Source organism: Eschrichtius robustus, chromosome 5, assembly GCF_028021215.1.
Source record: "Eschrichtius robustus isolate mEscRob2 chromosome 5, mEscRob2.pri, whole genome shotgun sequence".
NCBI classification, from domain to species: domain Eukaryota; kingdom Metazoa; phylum Chordata; class Mammalia; order Artiodactyla; family Eschrichtiidae; genus Eschrichtius; species Eschrichtius robustus.
Window position 1 is genome coordinate 64,210,923 of NC_090828.1, and position 8,133 is coordinate 64,219,055.

Genomic DNA, 8,133 nt, shown 5'->3' on the forward strand with positions numbered 1-8,133 from the left:
TTTTATATATAACTCAGAGTCAGGTTCTAGGTTCAGATAACAGGATTTATTTTTACCTACATGAACGTCCAGGAGACCTCTGAAAGTGGCATGAGATGCCAGACAATTCTTCATTATGTGAGACTATCTTAGCACCTCTGCCACCCTCCCAAATGTCAGCATTACCCCCTAAACATTGCAACATCCAAAAATGTTTCCGCAAATCCCTCTGTGGCAGAGACCTAAGGAGAAAGAAGGCCTATGAATATGGCTGAAGGCAAGAATCTAAGGAGAAAGACAAGCAGTGAGCAATTCCCAGAGAGACCTTGAACGCCATTTTAAGCCGTTTCCTGTTTTATGCTATGCTGAAGTCTCCTATTCTTAGGCCCAGACCTCTAGCAAAGCTGGTGAATCAGGCTTGGAGAAGATCAGCCATGAACAATGCCCCAAATCATGCCACGGAGCTAGTTTGGTGAAGACCCTGCCACTGCCACCACAGGGCACGGACAAGTCAGTGTGTGCAGCTGCCACCACTGACCTGGGAAGAGAACACAGCTGCCTCCCAGGTATCACCCTGTACTGCTTGAGGACCACGTGGTGACTGCTTCTTCACGCCGCTGGCTTCGCCTTTGAAGTGTGGTGAGTGAATCTGATTGGCTCAGCCTCTGTCACATGTCCCTGTCTTAACTGAAAGGGAGGCTCGGAAAGTGTACAAACATCTTGACCTTCTAGAGTGGGAGGCAGGCTCTGCTTCCTCCAAAACAAGAAAAGGGTTCGGAGGCTGGATAGCCTACCAGAATGACCAGTGCCCACTCTAGCTGGCCAAATGAGTTCTGCAGAAGTCCCATGGGGTTTTAGAGCAGAGAGTGGTCACCCTGAGGAGTTATGGGCAAGGAAGGCTTTATACAGGAGGTGAGATTTGATCAAGACTTGAAGGATGAGGAAATTAATATGGTTGTGTGTAGGGATGGGAAAGGAATTCTCCAGAGATGGAATGACATGAACAAGTATGCAGAACTGGGAAAACAAGTGCAGGCTGAGGAGTCCAATTTCACTGGAGCTGAGTTCCACAGGGAGTCATTAGCGAAAGGAGAGAAGAAGGGACAGGAATGGAATGGAGAAGTTTGGTGAGCTTGTTTAACAGCGTTTTGATGTAATCAAAGTGGTGTTTGATGAGAGTATTTGCATATTTTCTGTATTGACTTCTATTGATTTATCAAAAAATAATGTCCTTGTCAATTTGAATCTCATTCTTAGTCTTTAGGGGAACAGACCTGTTTTTATGAATTGCTAGGAGCCTGAAGGTTTTTTGGTTATTTGGTTGTTGTTTGTTATTTTTGTCACTGTTGTTGCTGTTTTTTTCTGATAAAGAGGCTAACTCCTTTATACTTTTAATTTGTATTACATTGTATCCACTGAGGAATTTCACAAGTATCTTTTAGCTGATTCTAAGAGTGACCCCCACCTGCAACTTTTAATCAAACTAGGTGTCATAATCCATTTTTTCCAGCACTCGTTGCACACCTAACATGTACCAGAATCACTATTTAATGCTTTCATCTACATGTTTAATGTAATTTTCAAATTACTCTTTTATTTATGAAGAAATAGGATCCGAGAGAATAAATAATTTGCCCAATGACACACAATTTATAAGTGGTGGGATAAGAGTTTTGACTCATGTCTGTCTATCTAATTCCCACATGATCTAGTGGCTTCTCTCATCAGAGTGCAATCTGAAATTATTGGCTGTGCTATCGAGAAGTTCTGTGATATTTTGGTTCTAGCCATTCTGAAGCCAAGAGTCTCTGAGACTCAGTTTTAAAGAACTCAAAGGAAGCAGATCTTTTATTATTATTATTACTTTTTTACTGAAGTATAGTTGATTTACAATGTCATGTTAGTTTCTGGTATACAGCAAAGTGATTCAGATATATATATATTCTTTCCCCTTATAGGTTATTACAAAATATTGAGTATAGTTCCCTGTGCTATATAGTAGGTCCTTGTTCTTTATCTATTTTATATATAGTAGTATGTATCTGTTAATCCCAAACTCCTAATTTATTCCTCTCCCCCTTCCCATTTGGTAACCATAAATTTGTTTTCTATGTCTATAAGTCTGTTTCTGTTTTGTAAATAAGTTCATTTGTATCATTTTTTTAGAGTCCACATATAAGTGATATCATATGATGTTTGTCTTTGTCTGACTTACTTCACTTAGTATGATAATTTCTAAGTCCATCCATGTTGCTGCAAATGGCAATATTTCATTCTTTTTTATGGCTGAGTAATATTCCATTATACATATATACCACATCTTCTTTATCCATTCATCTGTCCATGGACACTTAGGTTGCTTCCATGTCTTGGCTGTTGTATAGTGCTGCACTGAACATTGGGGTGCATGTATCTTTTCGAATTAGAGTTTTCATTTTTTCTGGATATATGCCTAGGAATGGGATTGCTGGATCATATGGTAACTCTATTTTCAGCTTTTTTAAGGAGACTCCATTCTGTTCTCCATAGTGGCTGCACAAATTTACATTCTCAAAAGAGGCAGATCTAGTTGGACATCTCACTCAGGATCACCTGGCTTAAGTCAACAAATCTTTCATCTTGCCAAGGACTCCCTTTGCAGTAGTGGCAGTTAACTGTGCCACTATAGTCTTTATGCCATTTTTGTTTGGCTGTTGGACAGCTCTGCCTCGAGGTGATATAATCTGCCTTCCTTGGTACTTCCTTGGCAGTACATCCTTGTGTGATGAAGTTACCCCTGAGAGGATGTGCTACACTCTTGTCTCATCCTCTGAACCAGAGGCTCCAAGTCCTAGAGAGCGGTAATACAAACCAACACCCAAGATCTAGGGATCATCATGGAGAAGAATGGACGACAGGGTCCAGTGGTGATCTAACAACCCATTTGTGTCCCCAGTGCATCCTCTGCCCCCACCAAAGCTTGAGCAGACATTTCAAGGTATGGCCATCCAGTACGACCTGCAACATCTGGTTCCAATTTCCATTTTCTTTCTTTGTTCACGCTTTGAGAGAGAGACCAACAAGCATTAAAATGTCAGAAAAAAAGCAGGCAATGGGAGGAAAAGGGAAAAAATAAGTAATCTTTGGTTTCAAGCTTGGCTGGACCTCTTCCCTGCTCTGCTGCCCTTAAGGAACAGACCTTGTAGCAGGTGTCAGAGGCATTCACCGCCCACCTCAAGTCCTCACTCTCTAGATCCCTCCATCTGAAGGTCATTTTGTCTCATATTTCACTGAGAAATAGAGGCCAACGGTTTGAAAATCTTTCCTTTCTCCTCACCCTGCAAACCTCCCTCTATTTAGAAAAGTGTGCCTCCTACTTTTCAAAGTTAAGCTCTCCTCCCGTGCTCCTAACACGAGTCCCACCTACCTTCTTCTGCAACTCGCTCCATCAACTACCTTTATTTTTGTCTCCTATGTCTCTCAGGTTACAAATATGTTCAAGGGCACCATATCTTAAAGGCAAACCAACACATGAAAAGACTTTTCTACCCCTAACCCACACACTGCCAGTTCACTTTTTTTCCCTTTACACAGATTTGTTGAAAGGGTAAGGCTTCGTGTACTGTCTGTACTTTCTCACCTCCCATTCACTCCCTGATGCAATATGGCGTCTTTGCTGAAACTGCTTCCCCCAGACCAATGTATTGGACATCTGGGTTTTTTTGTTTTTTTTTTATTTTTGGCTGTGTTGGGTCTTTGTTTCTGTGCAAAGGTTTTCTCTAGTTGTGGCGAGCAGGGGCCACTCTTCAGTGCGGTGCGCGGGCCTCTCACTATCGTGGCCTCTCTTGTGGCGGAGCACAGGCTCCAGACGCGCAGGCTCAGTAGTTGTGGCTCACGGGCCCAGTTGCTCCGCGGCATGTGGGATCTTCCCAGACCAGGGCTTGAACCCGTGTCCCCTGCATTGGCAAGTGGATTCTCAACCACTGCGCCACCAGGGAAGTCCGGACATCTGGGTTTTTGTTGTTGTTGTTTGCTTGTTTGTTTGTTCTGACCAGCATTCCTGACCAGAGTTCCCCTGGTGGTCACAGTTGGAGGGGACATACACAGAAGCCAATGTCGGCCTACTGAGTTTCCTTCTTTGGAATCTGACACCTGAGCAGAGACACACTGAAGAAGATGTGAGTGCTGAGCATCAGTTGGCATCACAGTGAAGAAAAGTCCACCTGTTTTTTTTCTGCTCAGCATCCCAGGGCTCCTATATTTCCTGCCCTTCCTGAGACCTGGTATCTCAGCTCTTCATGAGACTGTGAGCTATACTGTATCCTGATAGCTCCCCTTTTCCTTTTTAAGTTAGTGAAGGGGAAATGGGGAGTAAAGGCTAATAAGCATAGAGTTTGTTTCTTTCATGAGATGTCTTTCTCACCCATGTCCTAAGATTATGGGAATACAAGGGATAAATCCCTGACATCAAAACTCCCTAAAAGCCCAATATTATAGAGCAAGTCATTAGCATGAATCCACCAGACACCACTTCCCCTGAGTTGTCTTACACAGATTTTCCCTGCTAAAAGGGGCATTCAAAGGTGGCATGATGATGGTTGAAAAAAACAAAAGAAGTGCAACAGGGATGCTTATTAATTAGTTAGAAGAATAAAGAATCAGGTTGGCTTATCCTCATTTCTAGGAGGCCTGGAGAGGAGCACACATAAAATCAGGTGGACATAGATTCATGTTCTGGAAGATCCAGCTTTAAATTCCAGCTCCATTGCTTAATCTGGTTTTAGGCTCCTTAACTTCTCTAAGCCTCAGTTTCTTTACCTGGAAAATGCAGGTAATAAAGGTATCTACTGTGTAAAGTTCTTATGAAGATGAAATGAGCTGTAAGAAATTTTAAATGGTTAGCAGAGTGTCTGTTAACCAGTGAGTGATCAATAAATGTAACTTGCTATGACTATGATGTTTTTTCTAAATTCATGTATAATCTCATTGGCTTGCCATGAGTTAGGCCACAAGTGGATGGTCATAAAGAAATATATTTTAACTGCTTTTTAAAATTATTTTAAGATCATCCTTAAGTTGCCCATAAGGAAAAAAGAATTGGCTTGGATCCTTCAAGAAGAAAAGATAGATCTGAGCATTCAGTGATGATAGGTGAGCTTCCTAAGGAACGTAGCAACTTGGTTACTAGGGAATTTTTTTTTAACTGAGGAAGAAATGATTATGTGTTAACATATTTTAGATGTGTGTCATGTTTAGGGATCCTTACTGTTCAAGGAAGTAAAGTAAGGAGGGAAGCAGTTTCTCATTGCACAAAATAAGACAAAAAGAAAGTACAATGGACCCTTGAATAATGGAAGGGTTAGGCGTACCAATTCTCCCTGCAGTGGAAAATCCCTGGGTAATTTAGTCAGCCTTCCTTATACGCGGTTCCTCCGTATCTGCGATTCCATATCCTTGGATTTAACCAACCTCAGACGGTGTAGTACTGCAGTATTTACTGTTGGAAAAAATCCGAGGGTTTTTTTCCCTCGGGAAAAGTGGCCCCACGCAATTCAAATCCATGTTGTTCACTGGTCCACTGTATTGAACTGAGAGAGAAACTGAAGGTTACAGTGGCAATTGACACTTCATCTAAAACTGCAAAGTAGACAGGTGAGTGCTATGTGGCTCATTGCTAAACCCAGAATATAACTTCAACAGTTTCCTAAAAGCAATAAGGAGTATGATAATTGAGTAGAGATTTATAATACTGGGACTTTAGTTCAATGATTTACAGGACCTGTACCTAATGTCGTTCTCTGTTCATGTCCTTACAGCACAGCATTAAACAGGTTGCTTGGAAATTAAATAAGAGGACTAGGCCTTAGTACCTGTGTGACCTTGGTTATATAAAGTGTGGCCATCTGTAAAGTTTAGCAAATAAAAACACCTGCCAAACTGACTTCGAAGAACTATTGGAAACATCAAAAGGAATAATTAATGTGAACACACTTTGCAAATGAAAAGGCAGGATACAAATGACTATCCTTGTGATTATGCGAAATCAAGTGGTTAGTAAATGGTTAAGCACTTTACATTTTATTTTAAAGGTACATTTTTATAGTGAAAACAGAATTGACTTCACCATAAATTCTTTTTAAAAAAAAATTAATTTATTTTTTGCTGTATCGGGTCTTCATTGCTGCGCACGGGCTTTTCTCTAGCTGTGGTGAGCGGGGGCTACTCTTCGTTGCAGTGCGCGGTCTTCTCATTGCGGTGGCTTCTCTTGTTGCGGAATACGAGCTCCAATAGTTGATAGTTGTGGCATGCGGGCTCAGTAGTTGTGGCTCACAGGCTCTAGAGCACAGGCTCAGTAGTTGTGGTGCACGGGCTTAGTTGCTCCATGGCATGTGGGATCTTCCCGGACCAGGGCTCGAACCCGTGTGCCCTGCATTGGCAGGTGGGGTCTTAACCACTGCACCACCAGGAAAGTCCCTGTAAATTCTTTTTAAATTAACAAAATATTTAAACTATGGGCTCCAGTGTTAGACACCACCTGGTGGCAGTTAAGAGTAATGCAAGTACATTCTGAGCTACAGCACAAATGTCACAGAAAAATGTTAGGTGGAATGGATACCGAGAAGTTCAGAGAAGGGCTTAGACTAAAATGAGCTGAAATGAGACTTGGCATACTCAGGACTGAAGCTAGAAAATGGCTCTAGGGTTCGTGTGCTACAACCTGCAGCAGTGAAGCCACTGCTTGCCTCAGCTGTAACTAACTTAGGGGAAGAAAGTCAAGCCTCTTCTTTATCCTCGTCTTCCCACTGACCAGCACAATAGTGCTCAAAAAGTTTATTAAATGAAAAAAGAAAAAGGAAATAATAAGGGAAGGGAAAGAGAAAGGGAGATAGAGAGGGACGGAAAATCTTAAAAGAAACTCTGTAAACGAGCCCATTCTGTGTGTTTTTATTTTGTTAGCTTTTTTTCCCCTTCTTGTTGCCATCTGGTTTCTTTTGAAAAATTCCAACTCTGTGTCAACTGAACTAAGTTAAAAGATGCTAAGTTGGGATGGATGAAAAGCAATAGTATATCTTTTTGGAAATTTTATTTTATTGAAGTATAGTTGATTTACAATGTTGTGTTAATTTCTACTGTACAACAAAGTGATTCATTTATACATATATATATATATACATTCTTTTCCATTATAGCTTATCACAGGATACTGAATATAGTTCCCTGTGTTATACAGTAGGACCTTGTTGTTTATCCATCCTATATATAATAGTTTGCATCTGCTAATGCCAAACTCCCAGTCCATCCCTCCCACACCTCCTCTCCCACTTGGCAACCACAAGTCTAGGAACAGTATATCTTTTTTTTTTTGGCTGCGTTGGGTCTTCATTGCTGCATGCAGGCTTTCTCTAGTTGCAGTGAGTGGGGGCTACTCTTCGTTGTGGTGCACAGGCTTCTCACTGCGGTGGCTTCTCTTGTTGTGGAGCACAGGCTCTAGGCGCTCAGGCTTCAGTAGTTGCAGTGCATGGGCTCAGTAGTTGTGGGGCGTGGGCTCTAGGGCATGTGGGCTTCAGTAGTTGTGGCGCACGGGCTTAGTTGCTCTGTGGCATGTGGGATCTTCCCAGACCAGGGCTCAAACCCGTGTCCCCTGAATTGGCAGGCAGATTCTTAACCACGGTGCCACCAGGGAAGTCCCAGTATATCTTTATAGGTTCTTTGTGATGGAACAAATCTGCCCTGACCCGGAATGCTAGGAAGAGTCCATGAAGTAGGGCAAATACGACCAAAAATTGAGATAGTTTGTGGGAGTCAGCTAAGGTCACAGCTCAGCAGTTCCTTCTTGTCTAGATGATATTCACAACAGCAGCCCCCAAATGCAAGAGTAACTGCCCCAGTCTCAGTTGGTTGCTACCTGCCTTTTGGTGCTGGTATTCCCTAGCAGAAACAGGGAAATGTCTCCCTTTAAAGCCATAGTCTTTATGCTCTGGCCTTCCTCCATTTTCTCTTCTCTAGGTCTCTGCCATGCTCCCAGCAACAGAGCATACTCAGAACGTGACTTGCACATGATTACTTTTCCCTGCAATGTGAGAAAATTTGCAAACAGACTATTGGCTACATCATACCAGCCTCACAGACAATCAAGAACTTGGGTTTCAATTACAGACTGAGCTGATAGAAATC